This window comes from Dysidea avara, chromosome 5 (assembly GCF_963678975.1).
Source record: "Dysidea avara chromosome 5, odDysAvar1.4, whole genome shotgun sequence".
In the NCBI taxonomy this organism is placed as follows: Eukaryota; Metazoa; Porifera; class Demospongiae; order Dictyoceratida; family Dysideidae; genus Dysidea; species Dysidea avara.
Genome location: NC_089276.1, coordinates 14,940,527 through 14,967,704, shown reverse-complemented (window position 1 = coordinate 14,967,704; position 27,178 = coordinate 14,940,527). Strand labels below are relative to the sequence as shown.

At 37.3% G+C, this 27,178-nt stretch overlaps 2 long non-coding RNA genes across 16 annotated transcripts; one reads left to right on the top strand and one right to left on the bottom strand.

Annotated features, from left to right (window-relative positions):
- Positions 1-8,898: 8,898 nt before the first annotated feature.
- LOC136256880 (uncharacterized) lies at positions 8,899-15,896 on the top strand. Of its 9 annotated transcripts, XR_010701699.1 has the most exons (7): positions 8,899-8,960; positions 9,032-9,105; positions 10,336-10,383; positions 13,615-13,710; positions 14,655-14,715; positions 15,624-15,680; positions 15,733-15,896. It is a non-coding gene; the product is annotated as an uncharacterized lncRNA (long non-coding RNA). The 9 variants fall into 9 exon arrangements; XR_010701698.1 differs by lacking the exon at positions 10,336-10,383 and having other exon boundaries at positions 8,921-8,960; XR_010701700.1 differs by lacking the exon at positions 10,336-10,383 and having other exon boundaries at positions 8,936-8,982; positions 9,046-9,105.
- A 1,880-nt stretch (positions 15,897-17,776) lies between these two features.
- LOC136255593 (uncharacterized) lies at positions 17,777-26,750 on the bottom strand. 7 transcript variants are annotated; one of them, XR_010700981.1, is made up of 6 exons: positions 26,675-26,750; positions 25,437-25,530; positions 24,812-24,860; positions 24,326-24,368; positions 17,987-18,056; positions 17,777-17,930 (listed from the first exon to the last, which is right to left on the bottom strand). It is a non-coding gene; the product is annotated as an uncharacterized lncRNA (long non-coding RNA). The 7 variants fall into 7 exon arrangements; XR_010700982.1 differs by lacking the exon at positions 26,675-26,750 and adding an exon at positions 26,417-26,668; XR_010700983.1 differs by having other exon boundaries at positions 17,777-18,056; positions 23,706-24,368.
- Between the last annotated feature and the right edge of the window lie 428 nt (positions 26,751-27,178).

Below are 27,178 nucleotides of genomic sequence, written 5' to 3'. Positions count from 1 at the left end.
ATTTTTTAGTTTTTAATCCCATAACTAATTTTATATACAAAATGACATTATTCACCGATAAATGTGACCGGATCTGCAAAAAGGGGTCTTATAGCCTTTCCAATTGCATGCACTTGGCAATCCATAACCTGACTTGTGAGTATGGTACCAGCCTGAAATTTGGTTGCTTTACACTCTTGATGAGTTATGACTTGTCAAACTTGGAAATTTGGAAAGGCCTTTTTACAGATCTGGTCACAAATGTGTTTATCTGGATTTATCTTCAGTTTTCAATTAAATTGGAGGATGTATACATTTGGTTCATCTCCACTAACATCATTCCATATGTTTAAGTTTTATTTCTGCATCAAGTAAAGTTTTGCAAACATGGATTTAAAGTATTGTCCAATTATGACCTAAGATGATGCTTGCAAGAATCATGTTTTTGCTCACCTATAGCTTCCCTTATAATAGTAAGCTTTTCTCTGGTGAATACTTATTTCTGTGTCAATTCTAATTTGTAATTGCAAGTGAAGAAGACATTATGCAGAGGGGAGGGGAGAGAATCAATCCTATTATATACAAATTCATTATAATGTTGATTTTGTTGAATTAGTAAGTAGAGGTAATTTCTTCGATATGTATGTAGTCTGGTAGCTAGGTTGTTTCAGATGCTTACAGGTGTGTGGTCCAAAAGAGCACTCAGTTCTTGCAAATGGAACTGGTACATTGTTCACATGAGATCGGGTTGTGATGATGGATTGCTGTGGTGTTGGATGAAGCTATCTATATCACTAAGTAGGACATATGCATAGGCATGGATAGCAATAGAAGGAGGGGGGATAGACCCCTCCACTCTTATATATTTTAGAGGGCCCTTCTGTAGCCTCTCCAATTTTTAAGACTGAGGTACTCTAATAAAGCAGCCACATATACCTCAGGAGGGACACATGTAAAGTAAGTTGTGAATAATCTTATATCAATGGCCAGGTTTCTAGCTTTCCAAGTTGATGGATCATTATATAAGTTATATAATATATTATAGGTTTGTACAATTTGGTCGCCACGGCAAAGAAGAGATAGAAAAGCTAGTGAACATCAATCGAGGAGCTGCAGGATTAAACAATATTTGCAGTTTGATACACTGCAAATATTGTTTAATCCTGCAGCTCCTCGATTGATGTTCACTAGCTTTTCTATCTCTTCTTTGCCATGGCGACCAAATTGTACAAACATATAATATATTATATAACTTATATAATAAAATATATTCATTCTTTGAGCATGGTTATTCATGCAATTTAAGATAACAGTGTACAGCTAACTTTATCTGTGATGTCGTCATTGCCATGGATGTGTTTGGATCATACTATGATTATCTACACACAGACTCTAGTGTATATATAGTTATACTTCAGAGGGCTCAGTCTCACATATCAATGGTGTATGGCCAGTTTTCATTCTCAAACAGAATGAAAACTGGCCATACACCATTGATATGCTCGACCTCACCCTCTTCATACAATTCTAAATAGCTTGCGACCACTTTGTGGTCTGAGCCATTTATGAATTCTCTATTATTTCTAATGAGATGTCATGCAAGTACTCATAGTCAAAATGTGATAATTATTATATTTGTAACGTACAGTACCTTCAAGACAAACCAAGTACCTTCCCATAATTGCAGAGATTGTAAGTCTTTGGAGTAGGACTACTTTGGAGCTGTTGACCATCACTCACTGACAGGCCAAAAAGTGAGAGAGCCAACTTTGAAAAATTTACACAGTGGAATTTGCAGCATACAACAGACAAAGTTTGGAGACTAAGGGCTTGCTCCCAGGAAAAGATTCGTATTTTAGAAGCCCTAAGAGCTTATTGTAGACTATTTTTCTATGTTTTTGCAAACAAATTAAGTAGCTGCTTATAGCTTTTTAAGGAATTATAAAGGTGACTGTTCTATTAGTAGGCTTGAGTTAAATGTGCTTAAATTTTTTCTCGAAATGCTTTCAAGAAAAAATTTTCACCTAATATGCTGATCAGTGTTCCCATTATACTTGCTCCTAGTTTAGCAACAATTGTTACAATTATATCTTAATCAGTAAAATTTAATGCTGTATTACAGTATTTCATTGCAAAGTGACTAGTGATCTAAGGAGCTACGTATGTAAAATCTATTAGGGATTATTGATCTACTTTCATGGAATTAAGCTCCATAGTTTGAAATATCCACCTAATATGCTAGCATTATGTTGGCATAGCACTCCAGCCTATTGTGCTTTTAATTATTATATGATGCAGGCCTACCCATTAGAGCAACTGACTGCTCTATTAGAGTATCTTGATCTTTTCTTGCAAGCATTGTCTAACAAAAAGTCAGGAGGGGGTGTTTCCATCACTTTTATGCCCACTGATGTAATCATGATTTCTAATAGTATGTCATCCACAAACAAGCCGGTGCATTCATGTGCATTTAATATCACTGAGCAACTTTACATATTATGATATATAGACAAAAAAATGTAGTGCTTATTATGCATGCATCTTTGTGTGTGTACAAAATACATACCACATCTTTAACTGACAAGATGAAGTAAGAGTCTCTGACATATAGGGAAAAGGGTTTCATGATCATATCCAGGGTTTGACAAGAGTGGGTATGCCATATAATCAGGGTAGTAATATTATAAAGCAACTCCCCCAGAAGGTTATAGGTACAGTATTTTACATGCAACCAGGACTGAATTTTGTGATGCAGAGTAGTTTTATGCACAAATATCTAAATCATAGTAGTAAGTCAAACTTTTTAAGTGGTCTACATTGATCAAAAGCTGCATGTTGGGATCAGTGACAGTCATGACTTCAGCAATAAGCCTTAAGTAAATATATAAGAATGACATACAAACAATGCAATTTGAAAGCCAGAAAAAATCCTAGCAGGCTACATAGCTATATAAGTGTGCCCATGCATGGGTTGGTGCTGCAGATGCAAGTATTCATAGTCAGTGCAGATTTTCTTAATAGTTTTACACATGGTGACTGTTCTATTATACAATAATTATTTGACTGACTATGTTAAAGTACGGTATCTCGATCTTGTGTATAGATTTTTAATTATTTGGGTAGATTCACCACTGATCTGCCTATGTACCATCAATTAAATGGTACACACAACATTAACTTTATAATATGGATTGCATATATTATAATGTCAAAATAGGAGTATACGCAAGCTTAAGTGACATTGTATCACAGTGTGATTATCAATAAAAGTGAGGAGTTAATTACAGTACAAACAGGTAAGACCATGACTATGACCAGCACTGAAATGACCTTGCATGAGTAAAGCAGCTAGCTATAGTCTTTTCTATACATAGTTTAAATGTTGGAAACCAGTCAGCTAATTTCAAGGGTATAGCAACAATATTTAAAGTGAGAGGGCTAAAATCATGACTGGTTGATATAATTCATACAGTGTGTAAAGTTGGTGTTGTTCAGCATGCAGAACATGTACTTTCTATAAGGGTCTGGAGGCAGGCCCCAACAAGAATTTGTTAGCCTTCTGAGATTCATTTTGTACTATGATGTATTGATCTTTAAAGTGGAGGGGCTGAACCCCCTCTAACATGAAAGTGGGGTGACTCTGGCCCCCATACCATATATATACACTTATGACAAATTTTCTACAGCTACCCCTGAGCATACTAACCATCGGAAGGAAGTTAATTTACCTATACATTTGATATAGTTGATAAGTAAGTAGTTATAACAATCCTCATTTGCCCCTGCTTCTATCTGTAAATTAGTTATAATGCTTTCCAGCAGATATAATCAACAGTCACTCATAAATACCATACATCTCACAGACATCTGGTCCAATGCCATCATTAACCAGAAGCTGAATGTGTTAGAATACCACAAGCCATGAATTAAATTCCAACTATTATATTAATGATAGTACACCATAAAAATACTATTTATATACCTTAACCATAATGATTGAAAATTGACATTTTTACCAAAGTTATTATCGGTAGTGATACAGTAGCAGAATATCTACATACTGTGATAGTACTTGCCAAATATTCTACAATACAAAAATGTATACACCCCTTTTGTGATGGGAATAGTTTACACAGTGCAAGATATGTTTCCATGGTGTAATGAAACTTAAATGAAATTTTCAATATGAGTCTAATTTATCACAAAAATTGTCATAATTTACTGTTGCACATTCCTTTATGTATACCGAAAAGTAACGACAATTCCTTACATAATTCTATTTACATTTCCTTTACTCCTGGAATTTTGCAGATTCAGACATTTCTGTCTCAAGGAAATGTCACAATTCATTATGCACTAAATGTCGGGAAACACAGCAGTGTTATGTGCAGTTACTGTTAGTATGCACACAGCAGCTACATGCACTATTACAGCAAAACCAATAATTTATTTAATTTTGGTAGGGTATAATCAATCCCTGTGATCCCAAAACCCTATTAAATGTCTATGGAATTTAGAAAAAAATGTTTTATTTAACTACTAACTTGTGGACTGGCTAACTGATGCCTCCAGCCAAGCATAACTTAACCATGAGTAATGCTACAGGATTGTTTTCTTCACTGTTCAACATTTCTGCTGTCCAAGATGTGCCTTTTTGCCAACTGCAGCAGCTACAATGCATGCATCATGGACTCACCTTTGTACCCCATTTCTTCCTACCACAGCATAGGTGTTGATTCACAGTTTAAATGTATGGTAGCTTCAGTACTTAATGTGACTGGATTCATTGCAAAGGCACTACTCATCCTCAATAGTATAATGCATGTATAACAAACAGTGAAGAAATCAAACGTGTAGCCTTAACCATAGTCAAATTACGCTTGGTTGAAGACATCAATTAGTTAGTCAGCAGTCATATCAATCAGTTTGTAGAAAATGCAGTTATATAATTTTTTAATATCTGTGATAGTGGCATGATCATCATGAGACTTATGTGTTAAATAATAAACAATTAGTGTATTAGGTCACATGACAATTAGACTATAAAAGGCATGAATTGTAATTTATTGTGAGTCTCAATTTGCCAATGAAAGTGGTAGCTGATGTTACTTGTTCCTGCTAAAGGGGGTTAGCTAGGTTAGAACTGCTTTCTGGTGCACCTGGATTGGTACATATCACAGAAATATGTTGGAAGGGATTGGAGATATTCAGAGGTATAGCTAGCATTGAAGCAACCGAGGCAGTTTCCTCAGTAAAATTTAGGAAACTGAGTTTGAATGAAGAGAATTCATCACTACAAAGATTATGTCTAATAGAGCAGTCACCTATGTTCAACTCTACATAGAGTAGCCTTGTCTTCTAAAACTTTCTGGCTATGCTCTTGACATTTATGGGTTTAGTTATGCCTAACCAATACTGCCAAACTATTATGAAAGAAATGTACCAAGAAAGCCCAAACTTCCACGGTCCCGACTATAAAGTATTACTGTACTAAATGATGATCCTTACTCAAATGCAATAATTCTATTTTTTTTCTTATACTTGCATCTAGCACAGCCTGTTCACTCTCACTGTGGCAGGTTCACTTTAAATCGTTTACATCTCTATTGGTGACAAAAAATTGTTTGTATGTGTTAATAAAGTCTTTGTTCTTACAGAAGGCTTGAGGTGTTATTTGTAGCAGTGTTTTTAGCTAATCTATATGTACTATACTGTTAGTCTCTATGTACTGTAGTCTTGTCCTAGGTCACATGAAGGTTGAACGTGTAAGCAGCTGGGGACGTTTGGCATCGCCTTTAAGGTCTATGCCCATGGTTGAAGTGGTACGTGATTTCAACATATCTATTAACAGTTAATGCAATAAAATTGTCATTTCCTACACAAGTTAGACTAGAATTAACCATCAATATCAAGACACACGATAGTGTGTCGTGCGGCCCAAGAAACAGGCGCGCCACACCGTGAGTATATTGACAGGAAGAAAGAAAACTTCATTTTCACACCTTTGTATCTCGGTATCCCTTATCCGATTGGAACCAAATTTGCTACAGAGTTGCCGGCCAGCCAGGGGAGTCTACATTCCAAATTTGAAGGAAATCGCTCCAGCCATTTCTGAGATACGAGCTGCCAAAGTTTCGATTTTTTTTCTTCGTTTTATTTATTTTTTCTTCGTCTTTTCGCACACTTGCAAAAATTGCTATAAAACACAAACGCGTACTCTGATCGCCTTGAACTTTGGTACACAGAAAGGGAGTCCAAAGGTGAATCCTAGTATCAAATGTGGTGCAAATCCGATGAATGATTCAGGAGTTATGACCGATTATTTGCATAAAACAAGATCGATTTGTTGTCACGCCTACAGGTTAAACCGCTACATGGAATGAGTTGAAAATTGCTATGTAGATGGAGTAAACATCGTAGGAGTGCCTTTTGGTGGTTTGAAAGGAATCGAGATAAAGACCATGGAGATATGACACAAAACCCAACCTGTGTCACAATTACGCGATCGATTTTTATGAATAAAACTTTTTTTTTAGAGTATTAGTTTTTACGCCTACTAGCTATATAGGCAAACCGCTTAGAGCAATGAGCTGAAAATCGGCGTATAGCTGGAATAATCCTCATAGAAAGTCCTTGCAGTAGTACAGAAGAATTGGATTACAAACCACTGAGTTATGATTCGAAAGCCAACTCCGTGTAAAAATGCGAGATCGAGATACTCTAATAGAACAGTCACCCTTATAGAGCATTGAGCTTACTCCATTATAGTGTTCTATTACATTGCAAGTTATTCTGTAGGGAGTTCAGCCGCAAACAGTTACTCTTACAGACAGTTCAACTGGAAGCAAGTCACCCTGTGGAGAGTTAAACTACAAATATATCACCGTAGAGATTCAGAACATTACAAGTCACACTGAAGAGAGTTCAACTATAAACAAGTCATGCACCCTGTAGAGAGTTCACCTACAATTAAGTCACTCTCTAGCGAATTAAGCTACACACAAGTCACTGTGGAGAGAGTTCAGCTACAAACAAATTACCCTGTAGAGAGATCAGCTACAAACAGAACACTTTGTAGAGAGTTCAGCTACAAACAAATCAACCTTTAGAGCGATCAGCAACAAACAAATCAACTTGTAGAGAGATTAGCTAGAAATAAATCACCCTGTAGAAAGTTCAGCTACACAAAATCACCCTGTAGAGACATCAGCTAGAAACTAGACACAATGTAAGGAATTCAGCTACAAGCAAATCACCCTGTAGAGAGTTCAGCTAAAACAAATCAACCTGCAAAGAGATCAGCTACAAACAAATCACCTTATAGAGAGTTCAGCTACAAACAAATCAACCTGCAGAGAGATCAGCTACACACAAATCAACTTGTAGAGAGATCAGCTAAAAACAAATCACCCTGTAGAGAGATCAGCTAGAAACTAGACACAATGTAAGGAGTTCACTGAGCTACAAGCAAATCACCCTTTAAAGAGTTCAGCTAAAATAAATCAATCTGCAGAGAGATCAGCTACAAACAAATCACCTTATAGATAGTTCAGCTACAAACAAATTACCCTGTAGAGAGATCGGCTACAAACAAATCAACCTGCAGAGAGATCAGCTACACACAAATCAACTTGTAGAGAGATCAGCTACAAACAACACCTTGTAGAGACTTCAGCTACAAACAAATCAACCTGTAGAGGTTTCAGTTACAAACAAATCACCCACTGTAGAGAGAGCTACAATCAAATCACCCTGTAGAGAGATCAGCTAGAAACAAATCACATTGTAGAGAGTTAAGCTACAAACAAATTACCCTGTAGAGAAATCAGCTACAAACAAATCACCTTGTAGTGACCTTAGCTACAAACAAATTATCTTATAGAGAGATCAGCTACAAACAAAACACCTTGTAGAGACTTCAGTTACAAACAAATCAACCTGTCGAGGTTTCAGTTACAAACAAATCACCTACTGTAGAGAGATCAGCTACAACCAGCTACAAACAAATCACCCTGTAGAGAGTCCAGCTACAAAAAAAATCACCCTGTAGAGAGATCAGCTAGAAATAAATCACTGTGTAGAGAATTCAGCTACAAAAAAAAATCACCCTGTAGAGAGATCAGCTAGAAACAAATCACCTTGTAGAGAGTTCACTTACAAACAAACCTACCTGTAGAGATATCAGTTACAAACAAATCACCCCCCTGTAGAGAGATCAGATCACCCTGTAGAGAGTTCAGCTACAAACAAATCAATCTGTATAAAGTTCAGATATAAAATAATAATCCTGTAGATAGTTTTGATACAGTACAAGCAAATCACCCTGTAAAGAATTCAGCAAGATAAAAGTCACCCTGCAGAGAGATCAGGTCACCCTATAGAGAGATCAGCTAGAAGAAGTCACCTTGTAGAGAGTTCAGCTACAAAGAACCTACTCTGTAGAGAGTTCAGCTAGAAACAAGTTACCCTATAGAGAGATCAGGTCATCCTGTAGAGAATCAACTACAAACAGATCACCCTGTAAGTACAGTACCGCTCAGCTACAACTTGACAAACGCGTGCTACCGAAACGCAGCAACTGTTGCGTGTCTACCATAGGTTTGGCGTGTAATAAGCGTTGTCAACTACAGAAGCACGGGTTCAGCACGCGTTACAACGACGTGAATATCATGGCGAAGTGCACACGCATTGATAACTTTGCAGTTTACACGCTCCGGTAGGTGCAACGCGTTTGTCCGTCGTGCCATATTATGCTGCCAGTCAACGCGTTGAACCAGACTTACAACGCGTTGAACCGTTCACATCAAGACTCATTCAGTATAAAAATTACTACAATAACGTACCTTTGTGTAAATTCTTGTTACTTCCGGCGAGCTTTCTTTACCTCCATCATTACCCTGAGCTGCACAGTGCAGCAGAGCCACCCGATTCTCGTACTATATTCAGGTAGTTATCTGAGGAAAAGTCACGTGTTATATCAGGTAATACCTGAATAGTATCACCGTGTATAGTCGCACGTTTGGGTAGCGCTGCTATTATTACCATATTGAAGGATGCGGGTGTCAGGAGTAGCGCCTTGACTGTCTCTCCGGGTGTATTGGAGTTTAGTGAGATTGGAAGTTTATTGTGAGTTTAGTGTGAATTCAAAGTGCTTGTGTGTTGTAAATGGCCTAAGGCAGTGTGTCATCTTACTCTACGCATAGATACTATCTATGCTCTACGCTGTATCCTCGACTGTATCCATACCCTGCAATATGCTTGATCATAGATAGGTGTCACACGCACGAGACTAGGTCTCATGATGTTCCCTTGGATTTTCCTGTCCCACCGTACTTGCATGAACTAGCAAACATGTTGTGATACCACAGATGCAAGGAGTGACTTGTACAGTCACCACTTAAACTCTGACCATGGGAAAGGCACTAGACGTTAACTACAGTCGCAGCTCCGCCTGCAGTCCATGCCTGTGCAACACCATGCAATGCAGCAGTCATGATTTCATTAAAACATTATGGAAACACCACGTTATTATTGATGTAAATGTTCAGGCCTGTAGAAAATGTTGTGGTTGTGTCCCATCGTGATACTGTAGTAAACTATTGACTCTTGAATTGTTACTCATTTTTATTTCAACTACTGAGTTGGGTTCGCTAGCATCTGAAGGCTGCTTGTCATTAATAATGTTTAAATCACCTTGATCGTTCAATGTTAAATCACAAGCCACATTTCCAGAACTATTTTAGTGCTTCCTCTATTGCTGTATATCATGACGTAGGCAAGAAATTCATGCATATTAATTTATCCTTTTAGCAGAGCAATTTCATGGTACTACAGGTACAATAGGCAATAGAGTGTATAGCAGATACTTTTTGATCACAAAAAAGAGATATTGTACGTGTTAGACAAAACTGACTCAACCCAATGACCACCTTTCACACTGCATGCGCCAACCACACACACACATGCACACACAAACTCAATATGCAAAGTGTTAGCCACTAGAGTTCACTTTTACAAGGACTACACCATGCATACGGTTTTGAAATATATATTCGTAGCTGTGTAATGCAGCTATGTAACTTTCTGCTTGGTATACCACTATTTTAGGCAGAGCATCATTTATTGTCATGTGTCTGGCACACATCAAGAAAAAATGTAGCCTCTCAGTTTGCCTTGTATTGGAGAGTAACAGTAGACCCTGGCATTACCTCAATTCATTAAAATTCATTTCAGAAATTTTAAACTTTAATATGGTACTTACAGAGTGCACAACTGCGTCCATGCTTACATGAATAATATATAATTTCAAGTGAGATTATAATGTGTTATTCATTGTATTTGCTACTATTGGCACAGGTTAGCCTTTGAACCCAACCTTATCTACTGACAAAGCAGATAGTACAGGTGTGTAGTGTGTCTGTGTGTCTAGTGTCCACCCAGCTGTTACATCAATGGCCACCTGGTATAAACCAGGGAGGTATACGTAAATGCCAGCTGTAAATGCCAGCTGTCCATGTATCGCAGAGTGAGTGAATGGGACTTTGGGTGTCCATACCTTCACCTGTGAGACATGATACAGTCTCCTGTGAGTAACTGGTCCTGTCTCAGGATATTTGCTGGTGTTGACTCATATCACCTGGGTAATGTACAGGTGTTCCAGTGCTGGTTCACTGCGTGCATGTGTGTGTATGTGTGTGCATTAGAGAGAGAGAGAGAGGCAGAACAGCCAAGTGGCTAGAACATCATCCTGTTAATCAAAAGGGTCATGCCCGGTTATGCTAAGTTGTTGTTGTTGTTGTTGTTGTTGTTGTTGTTGTTGCTTTCTTAAACAAAAATCTTTACCCATATTGCTCCTGAATACTCGGCTGTAAAATGAAGACCTGGTGACCTTGTGTCAACTGGGGAAGCAGCTCTAACATTAATGGGTACCTGGTGTTTTCTGGGGAAGCTAATACCCAACTGTCGTTGTCTCTCTTAGGGGTGTAGGGGTCATTGTGGAACTTCAGGTTCTGTGACTTCTCTCTGTGAGACTTGGGCAATCCTTGTGTGGCTTACGAGTACTGCACCAAGAGGATTTTCCTGCACCAAACTCAAGTAACTGAGGCTTCCCAGTGCTAATTCGCTGGGGAGCAACAGCTGTGTTTCACTTGGCTGCTGTGTTTTGCTTAGCTGCTGGTGACCTTCTTTTTTTTTCTGTAGTGTGTGTGTGTGTGTGTGTGTATTTGAAGTAAGTAATTAGAATAATCAAAACAATTTGTGCATTGTATATACTCACCTAGGGATGGGAGGTATTGCATTTTTGAAGAACGGTACGGTATTAGGAGAAATACTTCGGTATCACTAAATACCTTTAAACTTGGGTAAGCTATGATTTGCACTTATACCCACATTTTTTTAAAAGAAACAAATGAAACAACAATAATATTGTGCCGCAAAGTAAGTTTTGAAGTATCCCAAAAAGTAAAAACCATTGTGAATACTTCAACATGCACTCACAGCTCTGTGCTTGTCCACAGCGTAATTATGGTTGTATGAGGCTTGACTTCATGTACGTATGGTCATCACTAAACCGCCAAAAATTAATTACTACATCAAATTCGGTATTCGGTATTTTTAGAAAATCACTTTGGTATCTGAAAAATACCTTTTTAACTACTAATACCTAAAAACCTCCCAACCCTATACTCACTATCCACAAAGTACACATTATCCCCATTAGGTCCAGTCCATTGCTTGTCTGATATGCATAACAATAGTTCTGCCATAGAATAATTATTCGTTACATTTTGAGATTTTTCTGCTATGGGTTGTTTATGTATGTAGTGGCTATATTTTTCTTTTGTGTTTGGGTAGGATTCCTAGCAATGGAGTAAGCCCAATATAATTTTCAAATCAAACCACGATAAGGTGCTCAGCTGAGGGGTACACTGGTGACCCCAATCCTCATGCATCAGCTGTTGTCACCCTACTCACTCATTCACTTGGTGTGGTGTATTTTGCTTACAAACTGGATGACAGGACACATAGACTGAGCTTTACACATAATCCATACGGTATCTACATAGTTCTTGCAATGCATATTATTGTTTCACAATTTTTGCTATTTAGTCTTCAATAAGTCATGCATGGAGTATTTGATTAGACAATACAGTAATGCTGTAGTATTCATAAATTTGTATATCTGGTTTCTTCATTACTACAGCACTTGGTATAATAGTAGATTTTTAGCTTTGGTGATGGAGCAATTAGGGGCGTAGCCAGGATATTTTTGAAGGGGTTTGGAGTTAAAGTGGAATGCCTTAAGGAGAAGGCCTGGGTGTTTCCCCTAGACCATGTTTGAACGAAAATGAAGTATACATAAAATGTGCCCTTAAGCAGTAACATCGAAAGGTGTGGTTTGTGCATCTAACTAACTAAAAGCTACACACTGCTGTTTATGCAGCTTATGAAACTATAAACCAACTGTAAAACTAACTAATCTTCACTTCCAGACAGCATACTGACAGCCAACTTCAATTTCATAGCACATGGAAGCCCTCCACACTCAAGTCCCTTAGCAGTTGGCAATATTTCTTTCCAGGCATACATTATTCTCTGCCAGTCCTCCTGTTGATGGTCTTGGCTTGTACTCCTATATGTTCGAGACATCACGTGCCCACAACAAGTAACAAAATAAACAAACCATTCTTCAGTTAAATATGCATCAACAATTCACAGTTTGTTCTAACCTGACACATGTATAACACGACCACTCAAGTTTAGCAGCAGCTGCCTTGTAATATGTCTCAACACAGTCCTTCACTATTTCACTCACACCATTTCAACCATGCATCACGTGCGCAATTGATCACGTGATGTAATAGATAAAATTTGCAATGGTTCAGCATTAATGTGATGTGACCCTCAAGAGTAGTACAGAGGAGCCGGTGGGGTAAGTAGCTACCAGAGAGCTCCAGGGCTGTAAGACTTGGTATGATTTTTAAAAATTCTGCCTCTGAAAGGGGGGTTCGTCTGAACTCCCCTGCCTACGCCCGTGGCAGTAGGTACTTTTAGCTACAAGTGCATTTGTTATGGTTGTAGTTTAAATCGATGGCAACTGTGTACCCTAACTAAGATTTCTAGCATCATCTTTTGAAAATATTGGTGCGTATATAGTATTCATGAAAACAGTCTCCAACATTTCCTGTTTCAAGCCCTGTCCGTCAGTGAGTCCATGGGTCTAGTCCATGAGATGCATTATGCTCATTCACTTATAAGTTAATGGTCAGCCGGTTCATTCGTTGTCATTCTCATGAGTGACCGTAGCTTTCCTCTGGCCTTTATTTAAGGCCAGGTATTACCATATGTATGTATGGTGATGATAGTTTCAATCGGATGAAGATTGGGACAGCTGTGTGATTTGTGTTAGCACAAGCACAGCTAAGAACAAACTACTTTTGCAGGCATATATATATATAATAATAGTTCTATAGCCTTTATTTTGTTGAGTACATTACAATAACTGTTTTTTTTTGGTTGCCAGCAAATAAATTGTTGCTGACATGAATGCATGTAGGATATGAGTATCAATGCATAAAATTACCATAAAATATTTCCCTGTGAATGTGTGAGTGTAGTTTTTACTTTTTGTCAAAGCTGGGTCTATTGGAAGCTTTGTCATGTGATAAATAATTTCAAGTATGAAATGGAGGATAAGCAGCCACCAGAGAAGACAGCACTGCTAATAACAAAGTGAGGACTGCCAAGGGAGTCTTAATTATAATCCTTCATACTCCATTAAAACATTCTTTCCATAATTTAAAAATTCAAGAATGCAATTAGCATTAATTCTTTATGATGGTGCTGATTTCACGGGCAATTACCCTATAATCCATACTGAACTGTAATCACTTGCAAGTCCTTGTAGGTGTTTTGTCATACTTGTTTAAGTTGGGCCCTAAATAATAGTTATACGGGCACAATGTGGATTCTATGAAATTTATAAACCCGAAGTCCCGGGTTGTAGTGCACGAGCGAAGCGAGGGTGCTACTATGGGCCTGAGGGTTTATAAATTTCATAGACTCCATATTGTGCCCGTATAACTGCTTTAGGCTCTATTTCACGTTACACTCTAAATAGATTATTTTGTCACATGAGGACGCATAGTTGCCATGGTGCTAGTATTATCTCAATAAAACCAGCCACTTTTGCCAAGCCTACAGCAGAAACAGCTGTGGATGAGGTAAGTAATCTGAGTAATGTTAAATGGAGTCTAAAGCAGTTACACGGGCACAATGCGGAGTCAATGAAATTTATAAACCTGAATGCCCGGGGTGTAGCGCACGAGTGAAGCAAGGGCGCTACTGAGGGCCTTTTCTAACTCTATTTAGACTATTATTCATTTCACGGCTGTTTCTGTTGTAGGTTCGGCAAAAGCGTCTGGTTTTCTTGCGATAACACTGGCGCCATGGCAACTATGCGTCCTCATGTGACAAAATAATCGTGCTCGTTAAATCACTGCACGTGAACAATGCATAGCGATTGGATAAACCTAGATTTTGAGCATGTTATATTGTGCCTGAAGGCGTGGTAAGCTGTTTGACATGCAGTAATCTATTTAATGGCAGTGTAGCCAGATATATATATATACACTAGTCAGTGTGTTACAGCTCATAACATGCTGTGGTTTATGTAGGTGGATTGTGGTACTTCAGTGAGTGTGAGTAAGGAAAATGAATGAAGGTATCATTCATCAGGTATGACATATATAAAATTAACAATGTGTATCAGTCCCCTGTCACTATCTGGCATTTGCCTGCAAGCTATGAAATTCGATCATTGATTTCTACAAAGCAGTTATCATAAAATTAATTCCTCTGTAAAATATTTTAAAGTTTGTTTAGTAACTCTAACCCGATGCGCTGTTAAGCTGTAGGCCAGCTGTGGGCATGAACCTGGTTTCCTGAAATTGGATATAGGAAAACCACATGTTTCTGTGTAGTATGATTGTATGTTTGCCTGTCCACATCATGCTTGTAAACAAGTGTGAAAAGTTTCAACCTTCATTCTCATTATGATAACTTGAATGAGGATGGCTGATCTCTGAGAGCAATGAATGGGGCTTTCCTTGTGTGCTGCGAAGCACTTTAACTAGAATGGTGGGTGGACACACCCATCACAAAAATACTTTGTAATGAACCGTTTACTGGCTAAAGAATTTGCTTTAGAAAACATGTCATGTAGTACACCATTGCTGTGTTTGGAAACTATTTGAGGTGGCCAGTATAGAGAAGTGGTTAAGGAGGTGGCCACTACATACAGAGAGGTTGTTAAGGAGATGGCTGCTGAGTGAGTCATTCATGTCAATGTCTGTCAATACATCTCAGATGCAGCTGCCAAGTAAAATTAGGCAGTAGGTGCATGTGTGGTGGCTACAGCTCTTCTATGCAAACATGAGTTCACTTTTCGTTGAAATTGTTTTTTTTTACTACTACAGTACTCCGCTTGTCAAAGTAATTTAACAGTAAGGGGATTTTTCATTGAAGGTTTAGATGACTTAATATTTTCAACGTTTAAAGTTTACTGTAACGGTACTGTGTATTTTGCTACATGCATATTTCACTTTGCATGTACAGTGTATAAGATCTGTTTGTTTCTACATTAGACGTAAAATTATTCTGATGGGACTGCAAAGACAAGATGCTTATACATATTGAGCTAGGTAAGCTACATACATGCTGTGGTTACAGATATACGTATATTTCTACTTATAGGAGAAACAGAAAATGGTGATTCAACGTTGCTGTATACATCTGAGAACAATTATAGTGCTACTTTGACATTTACAGTGTGAATGTTGTGTCTGTATTGTGTTATTGTAAACTGTTTACACATCATGTATACATTAAATTTTCCATTGTGATTGTTTTATTCCTCACATTAGTCATAAGTCAGTACATTATGTTTATGTGTACACAGTAAGGATCCAAAGGCAGTGTACGTGCTTACTGGAGATCCAGGCCTAAGGCTTGTTTGGAGACCTGGTATGATGAATTTCAACTGATATCACTGATGACCTTTCTACTTGTGTCAGCATAAAAGTGCCATGCATGTGTAGTCAGTGGTAGTATGTGGCATTGTTGTGACTATGGAAAGGTGGAATGATGTGATTGTTGCAAGCAATCTACTAACCACATACCAAATGTACATATGTGACCGGATTTGCAAAAGGGGGTCTTCCTACTCTTCCACACACATCCAGTTTGCCATTTTTGGCAATTCATATCTTTAGAATGGAAAGAGCTATTGACTTGAAATTTGGTCAGAAATGAGCACCAACATAGCTGAATATATGGTGAAAGTTTCAGGATAATAATTATGTTACTTGAGCACTAAGGAATGGTCTCCCAAGTTTATGGAATTGGATGTGTGGAAGACCCTTTTTTCATAAATCCAGTCACAAATAGTAGTTCTTTGTAACTCTTTCACAAAGATTGCTGAAATAATGTTGAAGATGTCACAATTATGCACACAACTACTCTTGAAAATTACGCTATTCTTAAAATTAAATACATTATAGCTAACAATAACAGATCTAGGTATGGATAATCTCAAGGGAAGTATCATCATTTAAATGCATATAAAATTATAATACAGATAATTACGTATACACTATCTGTATCCTGGCCTTTCAGTTTCAGTATAAGGCCAGTAGTTTATGTAGGAGCATGTATGGATTATTAACCAACTGGTCCAAAGCATTTTTTTAATCTTACATTTTTGGTTATTACTTTTATTTCATTAAAAGTATACAATTAACCACCTCCCCCTAGCAGCATACTCTTTGCATACTTAGGCTGAAGAGATGGATGACTCATTGTAATACATGGCTTACTGATATGATAGCTAGATAATAATATATAGACCAGAAGTATGCATGTCACCGACCTGATTGCGATAGAATAGACTCAAGCACATTAAATTTCTTCAATTGTATAATATTTAATTTAACTTTGTTTACTCTTTCTATATATGCATGTTTTGATTTACATACTTGGATAGACTCCATCAATATCATACATGAAGTGATACAAGCAATCAACAAAACGATTGTTTTATTAGAAAGTTTAAGCTAAAATACATAATGGCACAGATACCCAGACACATATGGACTCTTTCGTAATTATAACCATTGATTTCTTTAACAGATATATAATAATAATAATTGTATATAGACCATAATTATAATATTACAGTTCGTATAACAATGCATTATAGTTTGCAACTACTGTAACCATGCTTGCAACAGTACATGTAAAGAGTTATATAGGTTATAAAGCTATATAAATTATATAATTATATAGGCACATGCATATGCAGCAATAAACCCATGCATGCACGGTTACTACAATATATAATTACACACTTGTGCATGCATCAGTGTTACAATGTTGTGTTTAAGATACGTATTATTAATATGAAGTTCACCATCGATCGATAACAATATAATACAGTAAAGATCTGCCAATGATGCAATTGCAGAATGCATGTATAGTAATTATAATGCTTAATACCTTATGATAAAATAATACTATATACACTTAAGTGATTACACTAAGGTTATAACCATATGTACTATACACTAGTACTCTGCATATTATGTTTTACAGTGCATGATATACTTGTACACAGTACATGCTGTTGAACTTGCAATCACTCTTATAAAACACACATAATATTATCTGCCCACACTGTTGTGCCAGTATATTACAGCATAGCAGATCTATTATATTTGAAAAAGTACAACTACGGCATGTATTGGTTTAATTTGCATCAATATAAATACACTTCTATCACATGTACACTGAATATGTATACACAGAATGTTTAAATATGCAACATCGTAACTGCTGTATTGCTGTTTGATGCAGTGCTGCAGTAAGAGTTCCTTTCCATGTCTCCTTAGAATGACCTGTTAGTTATACTTAATGGCATACTCAACTGCACTGTATATAAACTATAGCTTACCTAAGTATGTAAAACAAGCATCAATGGCCTGCATCACTAAACTGTTGAAATCTCATCATGTCACTTTAATCTATTAAATAAAATCATGTGGGTCACTAACATCTACCACCATGAATAAATTGAATATAGACATGCAGTTACTACATATGAACACAATACATGTACAGATGTACATGCACAGATGTACATGCACAGTACAGAACATTTTGTGTAACATTTGACTTTCAGAATAGAAACATCACGCAGGATTTTAAAATTATGAGTTGTCTATATATGCAGTCCGTTGGGATAACTAGCTACTTTTCTCTGTACTGTACCTATGTTACAACAATGGTTACATAGTATCTAGTAATCATGCATTAAAACCAAACACCTACTTGGGGAATTGGAAGCAGTGGAAATGGAAACTGGAAAAAGAAAATAGAAATCGGAAAAGGTCAAATCTTCATTACATGTGTACACTAGGGTAAAACTCTTGCTTAGTTACCACCTCTCAAAGACCACCTCATTACAAAGACCATCTCTGTACAAAGACCACCTCATTACAAAGACCATATTGCAATTAGGTCTAGAAGATGCCAAAGGCATACTTAATGACCTATAATGACCACCTCTTTACAAAAACCGAACGTAATAATGAATTTGTATACAATTACATATATTCATCATAATCCCAACCCATTACTATAGCCAGGTATACTCCAGGACCTATACTATAATGTGTAAAATATGTACACCCCAGAAAATTAATGGTGTATCTCCTCTTTATGACCCCATGGTAAGGTCAATATCATCCTCCATATTTTGGTCTGATCAGACCATCTGTACCATAAATCAGTTGGTTGGTTTGTAATGGATATTCTCATAAAGTGTTGTAAACTATAACTGTATCAAAGAAAATGCAGTCTCAAAAGATGACCATAAGTACCTATCATTTTCTAGGTGAGTTAGTGAATAAGTCATACATACAATACATGTTTGTAGCTTAGCTATGAAATCTTAAGAAGTGGTCTTTGTAAAGAGGTGGTTATTGTAAGGAGGTAGTCACTGTAATGTTCTTGGATATAAGTGTGCCTTTGTCATCTTATGACCTTGTACAGAAGTGGTTTTTGTAATGAGGCTGTTTTTGGGAGGTGGCCACTAAGTAAGAGTTTTACCCTAATATACATGTCATGAAGATTTGACTTTTTTCCGTTTTCCATTTCCATTGCATACAGTATATTCTTCCCCTGGGTGAAATGGTAACAAACAAGGACATGAAACTAACAGTTATAACCTAATTTATAGTTAGCTAATTTTACAAAAAGTAAGTTGCATGGGATATAAAGGATTAGTTAATATTTCTACCCCTATACACAAGCTATTACTTCAATATATTTTCACAAAAGTTTCAGGTTATATGTATGCCAGCTAATTTCACTTGGTGAACAAATGGCATATGCTGGCTGATGACTGTCTTACACATCCTAAAATGGAAATAAAGTCTGTTTATATAAGAAGTGCCTCCATGCAGATAATATCATATACATCAGACTAGGTACTCCAAAAGATAGTATGTTTTAATTCTTGAGTATATACATTTCTCACAGAGTTTGGGATAGCAAGATGACTAGTTTATTGTGGCCACGTGTACACAAATTACTGTGGAGTTGTGGTCTAATTCCTATATGGTGCAACTGTAGTCACACCAATTAACTACAACTCCCAACTCAGCATTTACTTTTGATATTTGTAATGATACTCAGTACTTGTCATGTAGATCTTACAACAAGCAAACATAAAGTTTATGGATGTATACCCATTCACTTGACTGGACTTTTGGATTACTGCACTAGAGTACTGGGCTGGATTACTAGAATGGACTACTGGACTCACATTAAGTTTGCTCAAGTACCTTTTCAACCATTAAGCATCATTAGCGATATACATGTACACCACATTCTCGGTCTTGCATATTAGAGGCACATACAAACTGTAGTCTTGTCTATTCAACAGTATGAGTGCATAATTAAGAGTTTAAACTCACCAAATGTGCGTAGTTTTTCACTAATATATAGAGCCATACCTGCATGCCTGTTAAATAGAGTGAGCGAGTGTGTGTGTGTGTGTGTGTGTGTGTGTGTGTGTGTGCGTGTGTATGTGTGTGTGTGCGTGCGTGTGTGTAATACCAGGCCAAGTGGCTAGAGCATCAGCCTGATAATGGAAAATTAAGGTTCTATAGGTTCGATGTCTGGTTACACCAATTGATATTTTGGTGTTTCCTTGAGCAAGAAACTTCACTTACATTACTCCAGTCTATTCAGCTGTTCAATGGGGACCTCGCAGCCTGGTGTCACTGGGGAAGTAAATGCCAACTGTCCATGTATCACATAGTGGGTGAAGGTCCATATGGGACTTCAGGTGCCCATACCTTCACCTGCGAGACATGGTACAACCTTCTACAGGTTACTAGTCCTGTGAAAGTCTTTGAGATACTTGTACGTAGTGCATTAAAACTTTTTGATGGGATATTTGGGCTTGACTGCACCTACCTATGTACCAGTAAACCATCCATACCTGATAAATTTCTGAAAAATGCTCTTTGTTTTTTAGCTTGAAATTACAACTTATTATGATTTTCATGATACCAACATTTGTATACAACTACAATATTGTGTTATTATACTGGCTATTGGTATATCAATGATTACAATTTGTGTAGAAAGATTGAAGGTATAAATATTGTAGTACGTTGTGGAAGAAAAACTGGAAAATATTTTATAACATAAACATGTTTCTTACACAACAAAAAGCTAAGCAAAAGTAAGCAATGGTGCTATATTAGTTTAGCTTTCTTTTAGAATTAATATGGTGTAGTATAACATTGCAATAAAGATGGTTCAAAGCTTCCTCTTTATCATGGTCGATTTATATGCAAAGGGATACTTTGAGACCATTACAAAATGTCCAGACTCTGGATTTTACAGGTGTCCACATATGATTAAGTGTCTATTATTAACATTATTAACAGGTTCCACTGCTAGTTGATAATCAAACAACAAAATGATTTGTTACGTGGAAACCTTTTAATGTGGACATTTGGGAGGTCCCAACTTCACCCATAAAGTGATCTGGAAAATCAGTACGTTTAAGTATCAGGATATTTGTGCTATATCACTCGTGAGCTTGGGGAGAAAAGCAGCTTACAAGAAAAACCATGAGGCAGGGCTGATCAAGTGGCTCATAATAAATAAATGAACACTGCATGGGGGCTATCTAATAGATTTCTCTATAACATGTTTATGAAATTGGTTTTTAGAATTGATGATTTTACACACAATTTGCATACATCTCCTGTTCATTATGCTTATATCTGGCAACATAATTTTGTAGTAACCTGAGTTTATACCATCATGCTATTTATTAAAGACTGGTACTACTTTGACAGTGATGTATACAGCATTTGTGCATGGCAAGTTACTTAAACACCTGATTTAAACTAGCTAATGATCTGCTGTGATCTAAATTTACTGTACGTATCATTTGACATGAAAGACAGGTTCGTGTTTGTGGGTACATTCTACCTGTTTGTGTATAATACAGTACATTGATTTTAGGTGGTTTCTAAATGTTCTAAGGCAAAGAGTCTGGATGTTTCATTGTTCGGATACAGCACTTTTCTTAAAGCGAATGACCAAATAATATACCACCATATATGTACAAATTTTTGAGGTACAGTATGTAATTTTTGGGGTCGATGAATTTCAGGATTTTCGCGGTTTTATTTTGAGGATCAGTCATTTCTCACTGAGGTTATCTATTAGAAAGCATAGAACTAACCTTGATAATCATTAATTTTCAAAGATGAAAATGTTGCGGAAAGCAAAGCAACTGCAAAATCCATGAAAATTATGTCCTTTGAAAATTTGTATGTGTACAGTAACCATGGAATGTACAGTTCTGCTAATTCATCCTCCAATACGCAACCCCAAATGTATAGCATATGGCACATGATCACAAATGATGACAACCAAATTAACTTCAACTGTTTAGTCATTTAGGCCAGGTGTGCAAACCTGGAGCTGTTGGAACCACAATTAATTACAACAAAAGCAAGGTGAGAAAATCCCCTCACCTTGTCTTGTCTACAAATTCACCAAAGGGAAGCCACATCACCAACAGATGTTGTGTTATCAGGCCCACAATAAGGATTTCAGCAGAATGCACACACTCACTGAAAGCAGACTTATTTTTGTTGACTAAAAAAAAAACAAAAGTGTAGGAGCCGCTACTTTACACATGCAGAATCATAGCCATGTTTACCTATTTATGTTAACAATTTTGATTCATCCCACAGCTGCAGGGCATCATGTATATTTTTATATTTGCTGTTGGTAGTATTTAAAAGCATTATTGCGTGGTTGCTACTTATTGAATAACTTCTGTGCTGCTCACAATCATTGGCAGCACATACTGTAGTGTGTTTAACATCATCAGCTACTGGCTGATAGAAGTACCATGTGTGACAGGTGTCATAAGTTCAGTAACAATTATTGTTCTCACTATAATGCTTCCTTACTAGCAACATAGTGTAGACAGTTATTTATACTGATTATACAACAAATGACTGAACAGCCATAGATAATAGAGCTGAACTTTAAATTGCTTCTAGCACAGCAGGACTCAAGAACACATTTTTGACACAGTATCACTGCTCTTTAAGGTGTTTGGGCACATCTTCTATGATAAGTTACAATGTTGTGTCAGTTATATTTGAATTGGTCAGGTCATCTGACCATTACTCATGCAGGCCTCCTTTCAGGTCGCCTGGCCAAGCTGGTTTAGTATTATTTTAGACAACATCATATTCATTTAGAGGTTTACTAAATCACTTATCACTTTCACATGCCCACTTAGTCACATGCATGCCCTCAAGCAATTTTGTACATGATAAACTATTACAACACAAAGACAAACTGCTAATCTAGTAGTCCTTCAGTAGCACTGTTATACTGCACTTGGGATGCTACTGCCTCTAGTCTATGATAGTACTAAATTACTTTGTTCTCCCTAGTCTGGCAGCGCCCGCCCTTTCGCTTTTAGAGTAAGGGTCTAGTAACCGTAGTATAGGGTACTTGTGCTACTACTACTATAGTGGTAGAGCCAATCAAATTGCAATATCCAGTTTAAATAAGTATTTGTGACATAAAACGTGTAGTTTGCATCATGAATAACACAATAACCATAGTTACTGAATTCGGGATAGTTGGAAAGCAGCTGATACTCTCCGAGCGAGACTCCGAGATATACACGCTGTAGACCTACGTTGAGAAGTATTAAGTTTTGTGCTTTCTTTGCCGAGTTACAACAGCCTGAAAACAGGTAAATTATTACGTCACGCGCAATTTGAAACCACATTTGAATTCTGGTAGCACAAATACCGTATACTACGGTTACCAGACCCTTACTCTAAAAGTGAAGGGAAGGGCGCTGCCAGACTATGTTCTCCCTTGGTCTTGGTGCCTAACTACTGTATTAGTTCTATTCTTTTTACCATGTACGTATTATTAGTAACAAACTGTGCAGCCCAATGATGATATATTTTTAAGTTGTCCACTTGCATTGCGAATGCATCAATGGTCAAGGCTATAAAATAGTGGGTCAATGATCAATGAAACAGAGTTTTAGGCCCAAACTATACGTAACTGGAATCAAGTTTACAGAATTATACATAGCTCACAAGATGTAAGGATCTCCAAGAAGATGTTTCAAAGTTTAAGCATCAGCAGACATTTCATTGTGCATCTAGTATGCTAGAAATGTAGGTCACATCAATATAATATGTACAATTTTATATTACATGGCACAGTGGACTGTTAACATGTAATTTGGAAGGTGATGGATATTAATTTACATGGCACAAGTTCTCTATGTCAAGCAAGGAATACGACTCCTATTCATTACCAGGGTCTATTGCATGTATAGAAACTTTTGAAGGAAATTTCCACTTGTAGAAAATGTCAGATGTAGCGCTGGGACTGTAATACTCACAAAATTTCAATATATAATAAATTATCAACAATCCTTTTCCATGCTACAATACCACTTCAAAATCACCACCCTGGACTCCTTAAATTGAATAACATAATTGAATAACATGCTACTATATATACTTACTATGTTTTTGTACAAGTAATTTTATTTGTATATGTGACTGTACCCCAGATGCAAAAATAAGGCACGTGGGCACAAACTACACACCATCACACAACAGGTCATATCTTATTACTAGAATAGAATAATATGTATAATGTAAAGAGTGATGAAAGTACAAAAATGTAGGCCAATATACGTGCTCACATGTCCTGTTTTCACATACATCACCATCTTCAAAAGGTATATGCTACATATGGGGGATAAAATTTACTATTAATATCCACTTTGACCACACACTTTAGTCTATGCAACTTTGCAATCATAGATATAGTTGTCTATGGTTGTTTTGTTGTTTATTGATGTAACTACAGAATTACATGTAAACGACTAATTTTGAAAACGAAAATTTATAATTTCATACAAAATAATAAGGTTTTAGTAGCTTGTACCTAATTCTGAATAGAAGGGTTTTAAGCTAGTAAGGTCCGAAAGTTTAGTACTAGAGAGACCCTCATCCCCACAACTAATGCATGGGGCATTTGGGACAAAATGCACCCTTCTCCTTCCCTTTGTGGAGGAGTCATATATCTTTTAATTGATTCAGAATTGCTAAACTTTCTCAGGCCAAAATCAAGTGATCACTCAAGAAGTACACTGTATGCATACCATGACCATTTATTACAAACTCACCTTAAATCAAAGTCAAATGAGCTGCTACACAGGCTTACAGTAGTGGGTCCTTAATTAGGTGGATAATATACAATAAATAAATAAAACTGTTACCTAGCATCTTACTTACTTAGCTTGTTTGTGACCCTCTCCTTGCCACTCATGGATCCACCCCTGCCCCCCCACCTTGACAAACTATCCCCCACCCCCCCTTCAATAGTTTAAATCAAAGTGCCTTAGAATGTATCAAAAGCAATCTTAGAAAGTCTAAAATACAAAAAAATTCCTAGAGCAGCATGTACCTGAGAATGCACCTAAAATGCAAAAATCAACTGGCAAGTTATTCGCAGATACTTGAGAATGCACCAGGAGCAACAAAACACAGCGGCATGTTATTCTCAGGTACCTGAGGATGTACCAAAAGCATTCCAAGAGTCTAAAATACAAACATTTCTGGTGAGCATGTCCCCAGACCTAAATGCACACATGGGTCTTTGCACTACTGCCCTCCCCCACTCTCATAAAACCTTCCTTTGCCCCCCCCCCCCCCCCCCCCCGACTAGATGAAGGCCTGCTATTGAAGATACTTGTTTGTGCACAAGGTACAGTTGATCTCATGTACAAATTTAAGAGTGCTGCAACTCACAGATGAGTGACACTACAATCTATTGTGTAGTGTGATCTTCATCCTAAGTCGAAATCAATGTCAAAAGGAATTTTTGTAGTAGCTCACAGGACAACTATAAAATCACATATGTGTTAGAAATACAATGTGAATGTGAGTTTTATGAGAATTTGACTAATTAAGAGTTAAGCGTCCTTTTAATGTCAAGGCCTATTTGGCACTTTGACCAAGAATGAAGATCATAGGCATAGTCATAGTACACAATACTTTGGAGTACTACCCCCTTGTATAGCAAACGGTCAGTAATTCCACAGTATCTTAAATACACAACCACATACTGATCACAGCATTGTAACACCGCAGGGAACTTACTGGTCATGGAGATAAGGTTTATGCAGACTAATCCTTGCAATTGGTGTACTGAGGATTGAATCAGTACATAGGAATAATGCACCTATCAATGCTTTGTACCACTACTATAAACACGAGTAGAGGTGGGGGAATCAGCCGCCAACCTTGCCCCAGGTAGTGGGGCATTTAACCACAGGTGATATCTTGTTGAGCTTTATCGCTCTGTCTTTACTTTCAAACACTGAGATTTATTCACATTAAGTTCTGTCTCTTTTGCATGCAAGGCTCACGTGCTGTCTACTAGATCATGTATGTTAAAAGATATGTTGAGTGATGTAGTTCCAAGCCGAGCATGAAGACCGAAGACCACGGGAATAGTAGGGGATAGCAAGACCACCAGGTAGTGGAGATTAGAACTTTTAATGTGATCTCCACTTATCCCCACCTCTGCCCTTGTTCATAGTAGTGGGGAAACATTGATAAGTGTATTATCTCCAAAATGAAAGCCTATTCCAAGTCCTGACTCACTACTATTCAGTTATGCACAAATCTCAGAAAAACCTCAGAAAATGAGGATGTCAAGTGCATCAAAATAGGACACATCATGCACATGCACGCCGGCCACTCTGGCCGGCAATCATTTCACTCACCAGGACTCAAGCAGGAAACTTGGTAGCTACCCATCCAGGAACGTATTTATTAAGTTATTCGTGTTGACATCAGTCTCACATCCTTAAAAGATCAGTAGCCTGGGCCAAGAGCCAGCCACAATCCGTTACTAGTATGCACGTTTCAGCATCCTACGTATACTAAGTATACGAATAACCTCTACAATGAGTATACTGGGGCGCGCTACCAGTTGTCAGGTATTACCTGAATATAGCATACCTTTAAAGCCAGATAATTACCTGATGATAACGCGTGAACCGCCTGGCAGAGCTATCTTTACGTTTGGAGCAGCTTATAATAAGCGCCACAGTAAATAAATTTAGCTTCTAATTAATGCGAACTGTTGTTCATTTAAGCATGCTCGGACGAGTTATGCGTGTGTATTATCTATGGACGAGCTGTATACCGTCTACATGTTGAACAGGGTGATATCAACGTCACCTCAGCGCAAGTAAGTTTTTCGTATGTCTGCACTCACAGCATATACAGGCGTGTTGTTGTGTTGTGTATCAGCTGGTGACAGGCTTTTATTGCTAGGAGAATAATAGTGTGCTGATTAGATAGGTACAAGGTACAAGAAAACACGCGTAACAGTACAAAATAGCGTAGAAACAACGCTCTTAGCAACTGGTACACCTGTAAGCGCATGTGTAGTTTTGCTGACTACTGGAAATATTTCCCTGAACCAAATTCAGGACTGTTAACATTTTGTATACCTACAAGTTTGGCTTCTTGTGGGCTTA